The sequence below is a fragment of the Taudactylus pleione genome, unplaced genomic scaffold, assembly GCF_031769625.1.
Source record: "Taudactylus pleione unplaced genomic scaffold, aTauple2 ptg000758l, whole genome shotgun sequence".
Lineage (NCBI taxonomy): Eukaryota > Metazoa > Chordata > Amphibia > Anura > Myobatrachidae > Taudactylus > Taudactylus pleione.
Window position 1 is genome coordinate 2700930 of NW_028285160.1, and position 19516 is coordinate 2720445.

The 19516-nt window shown below is 47.1% G+C and overlaps 1 protein-coding gene across 1 annotated transcript in view; it reads right to left on the reverse strand.

The window, feature by feature from the left end:
* The window catches only part of LOC148476986 (ATP-dependent translocase ABCB1-like), a 248609-nt gene that overhangs the window by 106010 nt on the left and 123083 nt on the right, over nt 1–19516 (reverse strand). The window lies entirely within an intron of this gene.

Below are 19516 nucleotides of genomic sequence, written 5' to 3' on the forward strand. Positions count from 1 at the left end.
ATATGCTTTCTTATGCAGTGCCCCACGTAGTGATAACCCTATGCAGTGCCCCCAGTAGTGCTCCTTATATAGTGCCCCCAGTAGTAGTCCCCCCTATGTGCAGTAACCCCAGTAGTGCTCCTTATATAGTGCCCCCAGTACTGCTCCTTATATAGTGCCCCCAGTAGTAGCCCCCCCCTATGTACAGTAACCCCAGTAGTAGTCCCCGCTATGTGCAGTGCCCCCAGTAGTAGTTCCCCCTATGTGCACTGCGCCCAGTAGTAGTTCCCCCTAGGTGCCGTGCCCCCAGTATTAGTCCCCCCTATGTGCAGTGCCACCAGTAGTAGTTCCCCCTATGTGCAGTGCCCCCAGTAGTAGTTCCCTGTAGGTGCAGTGCCCCCAGTAGTAGTTTCACCTATGTGCAGTGCCCCCAGTAGTAGTTTCATCTATGTGCAGTGCCCCCAGTAGTAGTCCCCGCTATGTGCAGTTCCCCCAGTAGTAGTTCCCCTTATGTGCAGTGCCCCCAGTACTGGTTCTCCCTATGTGCAGTGCCCCCAGTAGTAGTCCCCGATATGTACAGTGCCCCCAGTAGTAGTTCCCCCTAGGTGCAGTGCCCCCTGTAGTAGTCCCCCCTAGGTGCAGTGCCCCCTGTAGTAGTCCCCCCTAGGTGCAGTGCTCCCTGTAGTAGTCCCCCCTAGGTGCAGTGCCCCTTCAGTGAGTGCTCATTTACTGAACACTGCACCAGGGAGCCTGCACTGATTTCACCAGACTCGCAGTGAGGTACTGTAGACCGGATAAACAGCAGATGCCAATATCTTTCTTTATACTGCCAGGGTATAGGAGGCAGGTCTTTAACTACACCTGTATATGGGATACAGCAGCCACTTGCACCATACTATACTGAACAGTTAATTTTTTTCCACTATCCCTTTTGGTACTCACCTGATACTGATTACTGTGGTATTTAATTACTGGCCGTTACCACACCATAAACAATCCAGACAAGTGAAACTACATTGATCCACAATTTGATTCTCACAGATGTGTCCACATACATCTAGCTTTGCGAATCTAGCTTTGCGAATAAGACACATTTTAAGGGAAAAACTCACATGAGGCGCTCAGCGCTACCGAGTCGCACCATGGCATAGACCTACTTGAAGGGCTGTTTTAAGCTGCATACACACATAAAGATTATCTGTCAAACCAACCAACTAGTTGATTGGTTGGAATGAAAATCTGGTAAGGTATGAAAGCAAATGACAATCAGCAATTTGCTCCCAAATGCCAGAAAATAGCCAAAAACTGTTGTTTGAACAAATTGTTTAGATCAAACATTTAACAAACTTGTCTGAATGACCATTTTCATCTATTTTCTGGCATTTAGGAGCAAATTGCTGATCATCATCTACTCCCATACATTACCAAATTTTCATTCCAACCAATCAATTAGTTGATTACTTTTTTTGTGTGCGACACCATATGCATATGCATGCAAAATGCTACGTTTCATTGTCAGCGCCTGTGACACTGTAAGGATCATTTTAATGAGCATAAACTGCTTTGTGTCTTATTCACATCGCTTTGCAAATAAGACACATTTTAAAAGAAAAAAGTTGCACAAAAGACGCTCTGCTCTACCAATGGCGCAACTAGAAGGACTGTTTAACGCGCATGGAGGCTAGATGTAAGTGGACACATCTGTACATAGATATTTTGCATCTAGGAGGGGGGGAATTCAATTAGAGGCGAAATCGGATGAAATTGGATGACCGATCGGGCGATATCACGGCTGATATCGGCTGCGACAGCGAAAAAACGGACGATTTTTGCCTAAAAAGTGGAGAAAACTTTCATCCTGCCTAGGGCAGGCGAAAAAAATTGGAAAAATGCCTATTTTGAGGTAAAAATATGGGGATTTCTTTCAGAACCCTTTGGACAGCCCCCCTAATGCTATTTTAGTGACAATATTTTTTCGCAAGTTGCGTACTTTGGCGAAAAATGAACGCTGAAATTTAGGTAAAAATATATATTTTTTCCATGAAAAATGCATTTAACATATTGGGTCTGGTATTTCGGAGGGCCATGTGAAGGTCTGGGTTTGTTGTGGACCCGGAGTGGTGACAGGAGCAGACACAGAAGCAGATTTAAATAAAAAGGTGGAGTTTTTAATACATGATTTAGCAGACATGGGAATGGCAAAAGAAAAAGTCCAGGTTTAGCACTAAAGTGCACTTGATAACTGTGGTGAAGCAAATGGGAGAATGTCCAGATAGTGACAGGCAGGAAATGTCCAGTATGCAGGTTTGGTGAGCTGTAAAGAAGTGCAAGCAGAGGTAATGAAGTCCAGCTGGGAGTTAGAGTGTGAGGCAAGGTACAGGGAAACAGCAGGTTCAGGTACTCAGGCAGGGGAAATGTAAATGGAGGATGCAGGGTGAGTCCAGCAGGTTTGGAGCAGGCAAGGTAACAGGCTAGTAGCGCTTCCAGGCAGACAGGTAAGGCACAGGTACTCTCTCTCAGCCGCAGCTGAGAAACACGTTGCACTGGCAATGAATGAAGGCTCTGGACCTTCCTAAATACCAGGTGCCACGCTGTGACTGGCTGGAAAGAGCACATGACCCACCAGGATTGGACAGCTTGAATCACATGACCTGAGGCAAGATGGCGGCGCACATGCCAAACAGAACGGAAACACCACCAGGCCTCAGTGACAATGTGCCCGCACAGAACCACGTACAGCCAATGCCCCTCGCCAAACGCCAGCACCCTGCCAGAGACCCCTCGCCACATTGACCTCACAGGTAATATCCGGTGACCGCCATGCCGAGAAACCCTGGCCGTGACAGGCTATAAGGATGCATCAAGTGTTTTATTGCACGTGGCTGGCGCAGGTCGTTTTTTAAAACCGCTAAAAAATTGCCTTCGCCAGCCATGAGCGATGTTTAAAACACATGACACTTCCTTATGGCCCTCCAAAATACCAGACCCAATACATTAAATGAATTTGTCACAAAAATAATAAAATTGGACCGAAATTTCAGAGATCGTTTTTCGCCAAAATACGCAACTTACAAAATTTTTTTTTGCTAAAGTATCATTAGTGGGGCTATCCAAAGGGTTCTGAAAGAAATCCCCACACTTTTACCCAAAAATAGGGATTTTGCTAATTTTTCACATTTCTCAAAATGGAGAAAAGTTTTCTCAATTTTTTCAATGAAAAATTGTCAATAAATTATCGCATGTGCTATAATATCGCCGGTATTTGAATCCGGCCCCTAGTCTGAAAGAATATTTACTTTACAGATACATAAAAAAGATACTATGTTGAGATACCAATTAGGGGTGGTTTCCCTTACATTTTGTATTGTGGTATTGGTACGGTACCTTGGATTATTAGTAAATCTATTTACATAAATCATGACCACTCTCTGATGTGCTGTTTGTTATGATACAAGTGTTCACTTTTTTTAATATAACGTTGCACAATTATTGTATGTATATTATTGTATGTTTATAATTTATGTTTTTAATTTCATATGATTCTTCTATGACAAAACATAAAAGTTAAGTTTTACTATCCAAGGTAGATTCTTGTGCCCCAAAAAGAGAGTACTTTCTTTCCCTTTTACTATATGCTGTTCTTACTCTAATGGGTGCACCTCATACTTGCCTACTTTTGAAAAGGCATTTCAGGGAGATTGTGAAAGCAGCACCTATGATCGCAGCAGTAAAGTGGGCGTGTACAGCTACATCTGAGAGGCGTGTCATAAATTGCTTTACATCCAAACGTAAACGAGCCCCAAAGCAGTTAGTAAGATTTTTTTGTTGATGAAAACACACTGATACTTCTCAGAAAATGCATGTAGCCATAGGGATTATTGTACCTTACAACCACTGCAGGGAAATGGTACTAATGATCCCATTTGAATGTAAATACCTCTGTTTTTTTTTATAATATAACAGATTCATAATGGGGGTAAGGTGCAATCAGGGACATTGCTGGACTCTTCAGGGAGACAGAGGGATTCAGTGGCGTAACTATGAATTTTGCTCTCCCCTGCCAAAAAATTTCTGGCGCCCCCTCCCTCCCCCCCTCCCCTCAAAAAAAAAAGAAGAAGACGACATATAAAGATTACATATTTGTTATGGTTAAGAACTAAGTACATTTAAAAACTTTGCAAGCCTCATACATTATGATGCTGCTCGTGGGAATAGCAGTGGGAAGCAGGGGGCAGGTTGGGAGTAGCAGTGGGAGGCAGGGGGCAGGATGGGAGTAGCAGTGGGAGGCAGGGGGCAGGATGGGAATAGCAGTGGGAAGCAGGGGGCAGGTTGGGAGTAGCAGTGGGAGGCAGGGGGCAGGATGGGAATAGCAGTGGGAGGCAGGATGGGAATAGCAGTGGGAGGCAGGGGGCAGGATGGGAATAGCAGTGGGAAGCATTGGAGTGGAAGGACTCGCTGGGAAGGTCACACACAGTATGCTGAAGGAAAAGCTATGGGGGTCACCTCATCTCTGCTGCTCCCAGATCCCAGCCGCTATCTCTCCATCCATGAACAGTGCTGACTGCAACAGCCGCCCTCACCCAGAACAGACAGTGTGACTGGAAAGCAGCACCTGGCGTTTCCTGCTTCTCCCATCCACACCGCAGCATGCCAGCTCCTACCCCTCTCCTGAGTCTGCTCCCCCACTGCTCCTTGCGTGGTTCAGCGGACCTCCAGGGAGCAGCTCTAGAGTACAGTGCGACCCATTACATAGGTGGGTAGGCAGGCAGTGGAGGCTGAGGGAGGGAGACACTGCTTAGGATAGCTATCGGGTTGTGCTCCACAGGCGAAAGCAAATCCCCGGAGCGCACTGGCTGATATAAGATCCAGCCTGTCATTGTGCCATGTAGAATGTACATTGCACTGGTGTAGCAACGGGCCTGCGCAGGGCCGGTGCTAGAGTTTTCGGCGCCCCCCTGCAAACTATAAATTTGCACCCTACCACCCATATTCTATAAAGGTACAGCGCGCCCTGAAGAACTGTGGTGTCACAAGTAAGGAGCTTGATGGCGCATTCGGACCCCCAATTTAAATTACGCCCCATGCAGCACAATCTTATTCACATTACTCCACGTAGTGCCCGACTCACATTACACCACATAGTAGTGTCCCTTATTCATGTTACGCTACACAGTAGTGCCCCTTATACATATGCCACAGTAGTAGTACCCCTTATACACATGCCACAGTAGTAGTGCCCCTTATTCATGTTACGCTACACAGTAGTGCCCCTTATACATATGCCACAGTATTAGTGCCCCTTATACACATGCCACAGTAGTAGTGCCCCTTATACACATGCCACAGTAGTAGTGCCCCTTATTCATGTTACGCTACACAGTAGTGCCCCTTATACACATGCCACAGTAGTAGTGCCCCTTATACACATGCCACAGTAGTAGTGCCCCTTATTCATGTTCCGCTACACAGTAGTGCCCCTTATACACATGCCACAGTAGTAGTGCCCCTTATACACATGCCACAGTGTACTTCCACAGCATTGCAGCCTTTCCTACCATTTACATGTTTGTTGCCCATGATGGCTAGATTACCAAATAAATATACTTAAAATAAATGTGTCAAAGCAATACAGGAGGACAATTTGGTAACATTGGTTAAAATATGTGACAGCAGGGTGTTTAGTGGTCAGTCTAGCAGAGTTTTACTGGGGCTCATAGACCTTCACTTACACCCCTAGGAAGCTACTTCCATTATCAGTAAAATAGGTTACAAATCGGTAATGGGGGATAGTCTACATTTGGATCTTCTATAAGAGCTTGACCTCCACCTACTCTGTGCCTGGTGGAATGGCTGCTACTTACAGTAACACAAACTACCAGGAACACTGTATCAGAAACACATACAAAAAATAACATAATGACAGCTGCATTATTCCATTTACCAACATGGCAGAAACCATTTAGCATTTAGCAGAAAATAAAGTAGAATATTTGAATGAAGTTACCGTCAGATAGTACAGGAGATATCCCAGTGATCACCATATAATGCAGGGAACATCGCAGTGACCGCCAGATAATGCAAAGAGCATCAGAGTGACTGCCAGATAATGCAGAGAGCATCGTAGTAACCGCCAGATAATCTAGAGAGAGTTGTAGTAACCGCCAAATAATGCAGAAAGCGTCATAGTAACTGCCAGATGATGCAGAGAGTCGCAGTGAATGCCAGATGATGCAGAGAGAGTCGCAGTGAATGCCAGATAATGCAGAGAGAGTCCCAGTAACCGTCAGATAATGCAGAGAGAGTCCTAGTAACTGCCAGATAATGCAGAGAGAGTCGTAGTAACCGCCAGATAATGTAGAGAGGGTCGCAGTGAATGCCAGATAATGCAGAGAGAGTCCTAGTAACCGCCAGAAAATACAGAGTCGTAGTAACCGCCAGATAATGCAGAGAGTCGCAGTGAATGCCAGATAATGCAGAGAGAGTCACAGTGAATGCCAGATAATGCAGAGAGAGTCGTAGGAACCGCCAGATAATGCAGAGAGTCGCAGTGAATGCCAGATAATGCAGAAAGAGTCGTAGTAACCGCCAGATAATGCAGAGAGTCCTAGTAACCGCCAGATAATGCAGAGAGAGTCGTAGTAACCGCCAGATAATGCAGAGAGAGTCGCAGTGAATGCCAGATAATGCAGAGAGAGTCGCAGTGAATGTCAGATAATGCAGAGACCATGATTGACCCACATATCACATATTACAGTTAATATGAATACACCCTTACACATACAGACACACAATAATTAAACCCACGCACATACATTAATACACTATCCCCAGCATAGACAGTATTACTTCCCCAAGTAAAAAACAAATACACTCTTCCCCATTGAATAAGTATACCATCCCGCTAGGTCTGATGGGCAATGTCGCTGACGAAGTGCAGGAGCCGATGTGCCCGATATGTACATATCTTCTAGTGTACTAGGCATTAAGTTTAGGGAGGGAGAGGTTAGGTTTAGGCACTACGGGGGAGGGTTAGGCACTAGGGGGGAGGGTTAGGGTGCGGGGAGGGGGAGGTTAGGTTTAGGCCCTAGGGGGAGGGTTAGGCACTAAGGGGGGAGGGTTAGGGTTAGGCACTATGGGAGAGGGTTAGGCACTAGGGGGAGGGTTAGGGAGCAGGGAGGGGGAGGTGAGATTTAGGCACTGGGGAGGAATGGTTAGGGGTAGGGAGAGGGAGGGTTTGGATACCGACTGGCAGGTGTAGGTATCCTATCCCTGTCGAGATGCTGGCGTCAAGATTTTGACCGCCAGAATCCTGAGAGCTGGCATCCCTTACCCGTCCCAAAGGAAATGCTAGGTTAGGTAAGCAAGACATAGTAAAGGAGAAAGGGAATGAAAACGAACTCTGCACAGACCAGGCAGTAAGGACAATGCGAATAAGCCATGAATTTTATATAAAAAACATAACTGACAATATTTATTCTCCAGGAGCAATTAAAAAGATTTAGTTTAGATAACTTGGTAAAACAATGCACCACTAAATAGGGCGACCCTGTGACTAAAGTTACACAGCCATCCGAGAGATAAAGCATAGGGCGAACACAGCCCCTGCGGGCACAGGTATAATGGACACACACACACAATGGGGCCCATTTATTAATGATCGCATTTTGCAATGCAATCAGGGCATCCAGTACCGCCCATGATCGCATTGCAAAATGCGATCATAGCGGCTGAATGTATGTACCGGCTCATGCAGGGAGACGGGCTCTGAAAGAAGCCCGTCCCTGCGATGTGGCGGGAGTGCATGCGGGGCTGCTGCGCATGCGCAGTCCCGCGGACTGCACATGAGTGGCGCCCAATGCCGGCGGAGGTATCTCGGAGATCCCTCCGCTGGCTGACATTTGGTAAGTCCCCATAGACTACAGCGGCTAACGCTATCTTCAGATGGCGTTAGCTACTGGGGCCAATATCGGGAATACTTCGCAAACCTATGGGGGAGGCGGCTACCGGCGGCAATGGAGGGATCGCAGCAGGTATTAGTATTTCAGGTAAACCCCCGAAAACAGGCGTTTTTGCCTGTTTTCTGGGAATTTACCTCAAATGAACTTTGGTAAATGGGCCCCAATGACAGGTAATGCTCCCCCCCCATCTCACCTCCTGCTCCCTGAATTATTTACTTTCCATTACACGGTCACCTATACATCCATAATAGACAATAGTTACTGTACTCACTGCAGTGCTGTCTCCCAGTCCCTTCTCTACATTTTCCATGACTGGGAGCCGGAGGTCAGTAGTCACGCTGGGAACAAGCAGGGACAGTGTATAAACTACTGGCCACTATTCAAGTGTAATCAACAGAGTGTTAAATTGAATACACTTGTAAACTGGCATATATTTTGCAGACTGTCTCTGCTAGTTCCCAGCGGCAGCCTAACGATCTTTCAAGCAGGGAACAGGAAGAGAGGGACTCACTGAAGAGAGAGAGAAGGAGCAGATGCTCAGCTGCCATCCAGGCATCCACCCCGGCGCTTCAGTTCAGGATGATCGTCTTACAGGTACTGTAAGCTAGTCAGCCCCCTGCCTCTGACGCCCCCTCCCATGGATGGGACTGTATGAAGAGCGCTGCTCAGCCGCACTTTTCTCCACAGTAGGCTGCCGCTGGCTGTTTCAGTGTGACAGGTGCAGTGGCAGCTGGCAGAAAACAAGAATTGTATCAGCAGCTGCTGCAGTGAGAGCTCCTCTCCAGCCTGGTGCCTCCCTGCAGTGCAGGACCTGCTGAGCGGTTTGCGCTGTCCCTGGCCCTGCGCCTCCCACCCTTAATCGCCCCCAAGCCACTGCAAGGTCTGCGTGGGCTGTTGTTACGCCACTGGGGAGATTGCTACTATTTCAGTGAGTCTCCCTGACACTGAGGGAGAGTTGGAAAGTATGGTGCACCTCCATAAGGATAATATATCCTTGATACTACTATCTGCATTTGCATTTTTATTTATTTGGAGTAATTCTACCTTCATCTTAATTTATTTGGCACCAGTGCTCAGAGTCTCCCTTTTCCCTTCCATAATATTACATACACTACAATTCTGTATTTTGTATATTTTTTTTCTTCGCCTTTTCTCTCCCTCCCCCATAGCCTTTCTTAATCTAACTTCATACTAACACACTGGGCCGAATGTAATAGGGTGAGAGTTTAGAAAATGTGGGAGTTTAGCAGTAAACTATCACACTGTTACATTGGTCGAGTTGTATTTTCAAAATGGGAAAACTTCTGGATGAGAGTTTAAATCGTGAGAGTTTTTTGAGTCTGAGTTTGCCTGTTGTCGGGATGGCAAATGTATCCCATGTATATATATTTAATATCACGACCATATATGTATATAACAGGTTAGCCCCTTACCAGGATGAAGGCAGCAGCAGGGAGCTGAGGTGATGTGGAGCGCTGGGATCCAATGAGAATTAGATGTATCTGCCTGAGGATGTCCCATCCCTGGGCAACACACTGGCTTTGGCTCTGGCAGGTCAATGCACATTGTGCTGGACAGACTGATCCGAGTGGGGGGGGTGGGTGAATGTCGCCAGCACCGCTACTTACCCCACTCTAGGTGCCCAGAGGAGCTTGTGGTTCACTGCATGCTGGGAATTGTAGTTTACATTTGAGTGCTGCACTATGAAGCGGCTGTGCTGCTTGTTTCAGCGCTGGACTGCTGTCCCTCTGGAGTCTGGAGATAAGTAGTGAGGAGCTGGGCGCATCACTAGTATAACATTGCAGCGGGCGCCCGGCAATATAGTTTGCAGCAGCGGGGGGTAAGAACAGTCAGTTTTGGCCGTGGGGCATTGATGGTGCCGCCCACAGAGCCAAGTGCTCTGTGCGGCGCACTGTTCACCCACTCCTAGTTATGGCCCTGGTGCTGGGTTCCTTCTATTCTCCTATAAACTCATTCCCTCTAATCCATCCCTCACATTCTCTACATTTGAGGCTCATGCTATATATGCCTCTTCCAACCTGTTCACCTTCAAGTAGCTGTCATATACCATCCCCCAGGCTCTTGCTACAAATTCCTTGACAACTTTTCTTCCTGGCTCCCTCACTTCCTCTCTTCAGATCTTCTCTCAATTATCTTAGGTGACTTTAATATCCCTATCGATATCCCCACAGAATCCTCTGCTTACCCTCACATCATTTGGTCTCTCCCAATGGACCTCCTCACCCTCCCATGTGAGAGGGCACTCATTTGACCTGATTTTCACTCACATTTGTGATATCCCTAATTACACAAATTCCCCATTCCCCTCTCTGACCATCACCTTTTTCTCTTTTCACTTATCCCTCTCACCTTCTCCACCTCTGCCTCCTAAGGCTACAATCGATAAATGTAACATTGAGGCTATCGACACCTTTGAGGCTTCCGTATCTTCCCTGCTCGACTCATTTCTCTCCCCTATTCTGGGTCTTTCCTGCCCTGAACATGGTGCTTCCCTATACAATGCCTCCCTTACTTCTGCTCATGACTCTGATCTGGCAATCACTACTCACCCTCGCAGCTCCACACCTCTACCCTGGCATTCTAAATGCACCAGATACCTACAAAAGTGTTCACAAACCGCCAAGCAACAGTGGAGAAAATTACACTCTAAGACAGACTTCCTCCACTTTAAATTTATGCTCTCATCCTGCCCTCTCAGTCTCTAAACAGTCATATTTCAAAAACATCATCTCCTTCCAGTCCTCAAACCCCAGGCATCTCTTTGCCACTTTCAACTCCCTCCTCGGCTCACACCGTCCTCGCTTCCCCTAATCACTCTCTGCCCTTGACTTTGCCACCTACTTTACATCTAAAATGTATTCCATATGTCTGGACATCATATACCACCAGACCCCCAACTCCCCACCCCTTCCTTTGCCAGCCTATCCCTCCCCATCCATCTTACCAACTCTGACCTTTTTCTCCCCTTTATCCATAGATTAAGTTATGGCCCTCATCCAATCTTCATCCCCTCCATCTCCCCCCTTGATACTATTCCCTTCGGCCTCCTCCACTACCTCTCTCCTGCCTGTTCTCATCTTGCCCACCTCAATCTTTCACCTCTCAGCAGGCACTGTCTCCTCTGCATTCAAACATGCCCTTTTTTACCCATTCTTAAAAAACCTACCCTTGATTCTGACACTCTCTCCTACCTTTTGCCTCCAAACTCCTTGAGCGCATTGTTTACAACTGCCTTACCACCTTTCTTTACTCTCACTTCCTGATTGACCCATTTCAGCCTGGCTTCTGTACTCTCCACTTCACTGAAACTGCCCTGACAAAAGTCAGCAATGACCTCCTTGCTGTCAAGAATATTGCTATCTGCTCATTCTTCTCAACTTCTCTGTTGCTTTTGACACTGTGGACCACCCTCTTATCCTTAAAATCCTTTGCTCCCTTGGTCTACATGATACTGCCCTCCTTACTACCTCTCCTTTCATGACTCTACTTCCCCTGCACTTACACCAACAGTAGGTGTCCTCCAAGGTTTTGGTCTTGGACCTCTCCTATTCTCCATCCTCATTGGGTGAGCTCACCAGTTGTTTTGGTCTCCAATATCATCTCGTTGTTGATGATACACAGATCTACCTTTGCTCCCCTGACCTCTACCCCTCTCTCCTCACTTGCATTTCTTGCTCCTCTAGCCCCCAAGTGTGCTGTCTTAGAGTTATCCTTGACTCCTCCCTCACCTTCAAACCTCACATTCAGCACCTCTCGCAGTCCTGTCTTTCCTATCTCAAAAATATTTCCAGGATCAGACCCTTTCTCTCCATTTATGCTAGCTACTAAGACCCTCAACCACTCACTGGTTATCTCCAGATTGGACTACTGTTACCTCCTCCTATCTGGCCACCCTGACTCCTGTCTTTCTCCACTTAAATCTGTCCTCAATGCTGCTGCCCGTCTCATCTTCCTCTCCAAACATACTACATCTGTCTCCTCTCTCCTACATGCCCTACATTGGCTCCCCTTCCCTTTCAGAATCCAATTCAAGCTTCTCACTCAGTTACAAAGCCCTCACCCATTCCTCTTGCAGGTACATCTCTGACCCAGTGGCATAACTAGGGCAGGGCGAGTGGGGCACGTGGCCTGGATGCCGTGGCAGGCCCAGCAGAGGAGGGTGCGGCTGGCCAGGACATTGTACCCGCACCGCCCCCCGCCACCATTGCACCCGGTCTGGATTGTGTGAAGACTACTGAACGAGCAGGCAAGTGTGCCTGCTGGTGCTGCTGGGGAATGTAGGGGGAGCTGCAGCAGAAGTGCGCAGCCCCTCCTAGGCAGTGTTGCCATTCAGAGCTGCTACCGGAGGCCGGGATGATTCTCTTTCCCCAGCGCTGTCTCTGCTCGGATCAGCCACTGCAGCCAGGTAAGTAAGAGGGGGTCGGACTGTCGGGGAGGAAGAGGGGGGGGTCGGACCTCTGGGAGGGGAGGGGGGGTTGGACTGCCGGGAGGGGGAGAGGGAGAGATGACATTCAATTGATGTCAGCCATATTTTTACTTGGCTGGCTGCATTTGTGTGAAAGGTGTGTGTGTCTGTGTCAGTGTGTGTATATGTGTGTCAGTGTGCATGTGTATGTATGTGTGTCAGTGTGTATGTGTATATGTGTGTCACTGTATGTGTATCTGTGTCAGTGTGCATGTGTCACTGTGTGTGTGTATCTGTGTCAGTGTGTGTGTCAGTATGCGTGTGTCAGTGTGTGTATGTGTGTCAGTGTGTGTGTTTGTGTGTCAGTGTGTGTGTCACTGTTTGTGTGTTTGTGTGTCAGTGTATCTGTCAGTGTGAGTGTGTCAGTGTCAGTGTGTCAGTATGTGTGTGTGTGTCAGTGTGTGTATGTGTGTCTGTGTCAGTGTGTGTATCTGTGTCATTGTATGTGTGTCTGTGTCAGTGTGTGTGTCTATCTGTGTCAGTGTGTGTGTGTGTATCTGTGATGGTGTGCTAAGAGACGGCATGGAGAGGAGGCGATGGTGTGGCTGAGAGATGATACAGTGGGAGGAGGCAATGGTGTGGCTGTGAGACGATGCGGGGGAGAGATGATGGTGTGCTGAGAGACAATGCTGGGGGGGAGATAATGGTGTGGTGAGAGACGACGCAGGGGGGTAGGCGGTGGTGTGGCTGAGAGTCGACGCAGGGGGAGGTGATGGTGTGCTGAGAGATGGCGCAGGAGGCAGGTGGTGGTGTGGCTGAGAGATGATGCAGGGGGGGAGGTGATGGTGTGCTGAGACGACGTAGGGAGGGGAGATGATGGTGTGTTGAGAGACGATGCAGGGGGGTAGGCGGTGGTGTGGCTGAGAGATGATGCAGGGGGAGGTGATGGTGTGCTAAGAGACGAAGCAAGGGGGGAGGCAATAGTGTTGCTGAGAGATGACGCGGTGGGGAGGTGATGGTGTGCTGAGAGATGACGCAGGGGGAGATTGTGTGACTGAGAGACGCTATTGTATGATGATGACCTTGTTAATATTCTTACACAAACAGGCATCTTTCGGACAATGTGACCTACAGTACATGAAAAGTGAATACCGACTGAAGACGCCATCGTCCCAGGGAGGATACATCTCTTCAGAGGTACCACATTGTGAGAAACCACCGTATAGGTAAGGTGCATATGGAATGTAAAAGAATGTTCCCAGAGTGACGCGAAAAGGGTGGCGTGTCATGTTGGCACATCCCATTTTCAGTGACCACACCCCTTCGGTTTGTTACCACGGCCATTTTTTTGCCGCGCAACATTTTTTTCCCTGTGTGTGTGTGTGTGGTGGGGGTGCCATTCTTAAACTTGCCCTGGGCTCCAAGAACCATAGTTACGCCACTGCTCTGACCTTATCTCCCTACACACTCATATCCGCCCTCTTTGCTTCACTAATGAAAGCTGCCTCTCCTGCCAGCTGATTACTTCTTCCCAAGACTACCTCCAAGATTGTGCAAGTGCTGCTCCCTACCTCTTCTCTACCTCTCCGTCAGACTCTCCACCTCTCTGAAAAACTTCAAACGGGCTCTCAAGACCCATTTCCTTATCAAAGCCTTCCATCTCTCATTCTAACATTTTGAACCATACTCACAACTACCTGGTCTGTTTCATACCTGTCTGTCTACCCTTACCCTTTAGCATGTAAGCTCTAAAGGGCAGGGCCATCTTTCCCATGTGCTTTTCCTTTCCTTACTATTACATTCAGCACATAACCCTTGACTTCTGCCACCATACTACTTATAAGTCACAGTTCTCTTGTTCTGCTCAATTGTTTATGTACTTTGTTAGGCACTGCGGAGCCCTTGTGGCACCCAGAGCCAGATTTAGACCTAATGGGGCCCTAGGCAAGATACAGTTTGCGGCCCCCCTCCCTCAAACAATCCATAGCACTTTATTTGCATTCCTGATTCATGCAAATCATCCCTACCCTAATCCTGACCCTAACTGAACCCTAAGCTCAAACCTGACCCTAACCATAACGTCTAAGCCTAATACCCTAACCGCTAAACCCTACATCATCCCTAATACCCCAACTCAAACACCTAATCTGACCCTAATACCTAATTTGACCCCAATACCCTAACCCAAACTGATACACCAACCCTAATATCTTATCCCTAATGCCATAACCCAAACTAAACCTAATACCCTAAGGTTTTACTCCTCATTATCCATTAAATATATGACATAAGCCTGCGGAGTGCTAAGGATTAGAAGGTAGCTGCGAGGTGGCATCTGCAGTGGGGGTTGTGGTGTGGCCATGCCCAGTATTGTGTGTGACTATTCTCAGCTTAGTGCAATGATGGGGATGAGTCATCATCATTACACCCCCCCTTTTTTTGTAAGTACACTACAGGATTTATTTTTTTAATGGTAGGTGGGGAGTGGACAGGACTGCGTTATAGTATAGTATATTACATACAAGTACCTAACATGAAAATACCATCATCCTGGATTGATGTACTAATAATACTAATAATATCATGATCATCATAATGTATATTACTATATGCTTGTAATATAAGGCAGTCCTGTTCACTTCCCAGACCCCACCTACCATAAAAAATAAATACTACATAATTCAATCTATATTAGAGTAGTTGAGAATAGCACAGTACTTGACCATACCTGTCTGGCTGCTGTGATTCCTTGAGATCTGGATCCTCGGGCACTGTCTCACTCGTCCAGACTGCCTTGGCCTGTCCCTCTGCTCATCGCTGGGTGCCACCGATGAGTGCTGCTGGTGGCAAGCTGCAAGCCTGGCAGTCAGTGGCAGAGGGTGCTGGGGTGGGCTGGAGCTAGATGGGGCTGGTCGGAGGACCCGTTGACCCTCCTCCTCCCTCTTATGCACAGTCACTCTGTGACAATGCAGACAGCGGTGCAGCAGCGGGACTTCTTAAGCGGATCCTCGTGACATCATGATGTCACACGGTACTTGTACAGTGCTCCTCTGGGACCATTTTGACCGGCCAGATTCCTTGGGGAAAAGGGGCCCATCTAGGGCCCGGCGAGTCAAAAGGGTCCCATTCAACGGGCCCCTTGGAACTCGTGGGGCCCTAGGCGAGCGCCTAGGTTGCCTTGTGGGAAATCCGGGCCTGGTGGTACCATGTAAATAAAAGATAATAACAATAACAACAATATTTATACATGAATGACCATCTAGTGATGGTCATCTAGCAGATAGTGAGTCCCATGAGAGGCACTATGGTGGGGTATTCAATAAGCAGCTATGTTAGTTCGCTTTGTGTGGTTGACCACATCACTGCTAATTATTGTAGCCCAACATCTCAGATATTCCTGTGCAGGTAATAATCTGTAATGTTGGTGGCCACAAGATGCAAAATGGTTGCATTTAGTGGCGTCTAGTCCTTTACTTTGCCAGGGGCCGGTTGCTGGGAGAAATGCATGTTCTGAGTCTCCCCCTCTATGGTAGGGAATGAGACCTTCAGGCAGCTGGACACACTCATTCGGATTAATAATGGGGCTGATGGAGCTACAGCTCCAGGCCCACCATCAGAATAGGCCCACTGCCTTCTGATGTGTGTGCGCTGCTGCAGAAAGGAATATTTATTTCATTCTGCAGCAGCCTGAGGGCCGACCATGCCCCCCCTTCGGCCGCGCATAATGCAAACCACCCCTCCCTCTCCTCTCCCCCCGCGCCGCCGTAACACCGGACCGCCGGTGAATAACCTAACCATAACGGAGCGCTATGGAGGGCTGTGCTTCTAATGCCCTCCCAGCGCTAGTAACAGCCAATTGGCAGCGGCGGAGCCTCCATGTCATGTGAATGCAGATGGACAATGACCCGAAGCATACTGCAAAAGCAACCAAAGAGTTTTTTTAAGGCTAAAAAGTGGAATGTTATGCAATGGCCAAGTCAATCCCCTGACCTGAATCCGATTGAGCATACATCTCACTTGATGAAGACAAAACTGAAGGGAAAATGCCCCAAGAACAAGCAGGAACTGAAGACATTTGCAGTAGAGGCCTGGCAGAGCATCACCAGGGATGAAACCCAGCGTCTGGTGATGTCTATGCGTTCCAGACTTCAGGCTGTAATTGCCTACAAAGGATTTGCAACAAAGTATTAAAAAGTGAAAGTTAGATTTAGGATTGTTTAGTTTGACCCATTACTTTTGGCCCCTTAAAAAGTGGGAGGCACATATAGAAACTGTTGTAATTCCTACACCGTTCACCTGATTTGGATGTAATTACCCTCAAATTAAATCTGAAAGTCTGCAGTTAAAGGACATCTTGTTTGTTTCATTTCAAAGCCATTGTGGTGGTGAATAGAGGCCAAAATATGAAAATTCTGTCAATGTCCCAATATTTATGCACCTGACTGTATATACATATATATATATATATATATATATATGTGTGTGTGTGTGTGTATATGCGCAGTTTGTATACATGGTCTATATATACACTGTGTGTGGACTACTCCTATTCCTGGGCCATAAGGAGGGCAGTGTGGCCGGTGCCTTTGCATAGGACGGGATGCCCAGGGGGCATAACCAGCCATACTCACCTGCCACCGCAGCCCGTGCCCTTCTCTGTATTCCAGTCTACCCCACTGTATTGTAACGGTGGGATATGTACTGCTGCTCAGAGTGCCCTTAGGAAACCCCAAGCAGCACCCTGGTTACCTGAAGTGGCATGGGGCGCAGAGTTATAGGTTATGATGGACTGGCACTCTGTTAAGGGGCTATTCATTTCTATAAAGTGATATCATAGACTGTGTTCTTATCCTATATGTTTACTATGCAGGTCAGTGCTGTTGTTGTCTTCTTGAAGTATGTCCCATACACATGCTGCTGCTATGCAGATAGTAATTAATCTACCTCATCCTTACATGCCGTATTTTGATCTCCATTAAAAAAAGACGGACCCCAATAATTAAGTATTCAACTTGCTGCAAGTTGCAGCGGTGAATATTTAACCACTGGAGCTGTCCTTACACACTGCATACTCTGACCACCCGATACAGTATGTCGTTCACCGGTACCATTGACCTTGCAGGCATCGGCAGCTGGGTTGCTTCACCGTCCCTGCACTAACGCAGGATTTCTAGAGGGGGGTTTCCAAATGCTTGATTGTAGAGTGAGTGTGGCCAGTCCATGAAGAGGGCAGAATTAGCACTTATCCAGCTTTAATATGTGTCATACAAAGTATATTGTGTGTCATAATTCCAGAATACACAGGACCAGCGATCACAGTAAGCTATTACATGCGGCAGTAAGGCCATCCTGCCTGAGCAGAATATTTTTATTTTAGAAGTAGGCACCATTCCAGAGCATTAGAGCAAGTCTGGCAGTCAGCAGGATAACCTAGCACTGCACTGCACTGCCCTGGACATATATGTACATAGTAGGCTCTATAGCAGCACATTCCTAATGCTGGCCATACACGCTACAATTATCGGGGCGATCCGCCTGATATCGGCGGATCGCCCCGATAATTGTAGCGTGTGGGGGGGGCGACCGAGGGTTAAATATTGCTTGGTCGGGCATGCCAGATTGTCCAGCATGCCCATCCGATGCGATATTTACCCGGTAAACTGTCGGCAGCATCGGGCAGTGTATGCCCAGCCGCGGCCGACAGACAGACATTTCCTGTGTTTCTTCCTACGGAAGAAACAGGGAAATGTCTCCTCCCCCAGGGGCGGAGCGCGGATGTCGAGCTGATACACTGTAAGAGATATCTCACAGTGTATGCCGGCGACATCTGCTGCTGGCAGGCTGCCAGATAAAATGTCTGTCGGTCTGACAGACATTTTATCTGGCCGTGTATGCCCAGCATTACAGTGAATGTTTTTCAGATCTCGTAGTTGGTGCACAGGTTATTTATTACTGGCTGATACATGTTAAAGAGCCACAGGTGGTGCTAATTATTTCATTTGTGATACTGAAAAGAACATGCAGCACTAGTAAAATTCTATTCTATTACTATTTCTATTGTGGTCATGGTCTGGGGTGGGGAGTTTCCAGGCAGATGGAAACCCCCCCTGCGTTTGCCTATGCTGCATGCATGGACAACGGGGGTGCACAAAATGGGTACACATTAAACAATGTGCCCGATATGTCAACCCACCTTTACACTACCCCGGTCAACCCAGCTGACTGCAGCTGTGACCTGAGGTCTTACAGTGCAGAGGCGGACTTGCTTCCCATGGGAAAGATCGGGCCTCCAGGAATCAACGCCATCGGAAGAGGTTGTTGCTTCCCACAAGTAAACAAAAGTTTGCTGAATACTAGGCGTACTAATAATAATGGGCTTGTTACAGAAAACATGCGGAAACTAGCGTTTCCACATGTGTAAAAGGTCTATAAGGGATAATGAATAGACCTCTAAACACCTTTTCAATTTTAAAGTTAAAGTCTGCCTTAAATGTGTATGCAGCTTCAATAATATAATACCAGTGTGGAAACTTTAGCAAAAGGCGCAAGACATTATAAACTAAGTGAAAACTGCTTTAGAACTAATCAGAGTTAAATAACACAAGCAGTCATTTAATTTGCACAAAATGCTGCTTATTGTAACATACCTCCATATTACATTGTGTTTAGACCCTAAAACAACTCAGTGGGATGAAAGCCATTTATATAAAATTCACCTTCATTGTACCTCCACTATGAACACATGCACATCTGCAAAGAAGTAGTTTAACCCTTACTGCCCTGATCCAGTATTGTGATTGTGGCTTTTTTTTTTTTTTTTTTTTTTAAAGGCTACAGCTAAGAAGGCAGATTATTTATTAATTTACTACAGTGGCTAGGGATGTGGGATGAACATTTAGAGAAACATGGCAAGACACAGTGAACAATAATTTATTCTTTAATAACTCAAACTATTCTAGCACTCAAGGAAAGGTAGACAATATGGGGCCTGATTCAGAGACAGTCGCAAATGGCGTTGCAGCTGCGATCCCGTACGCAACGGATGTGCAAAAATTTGCAAATGTAGCAGCCTCCAGGATTTTACTGAGACGCCCACAGTCGGCATCTCAGATCCACCGCTTGTGCATGAAGATGCAACAATCGGACACACATT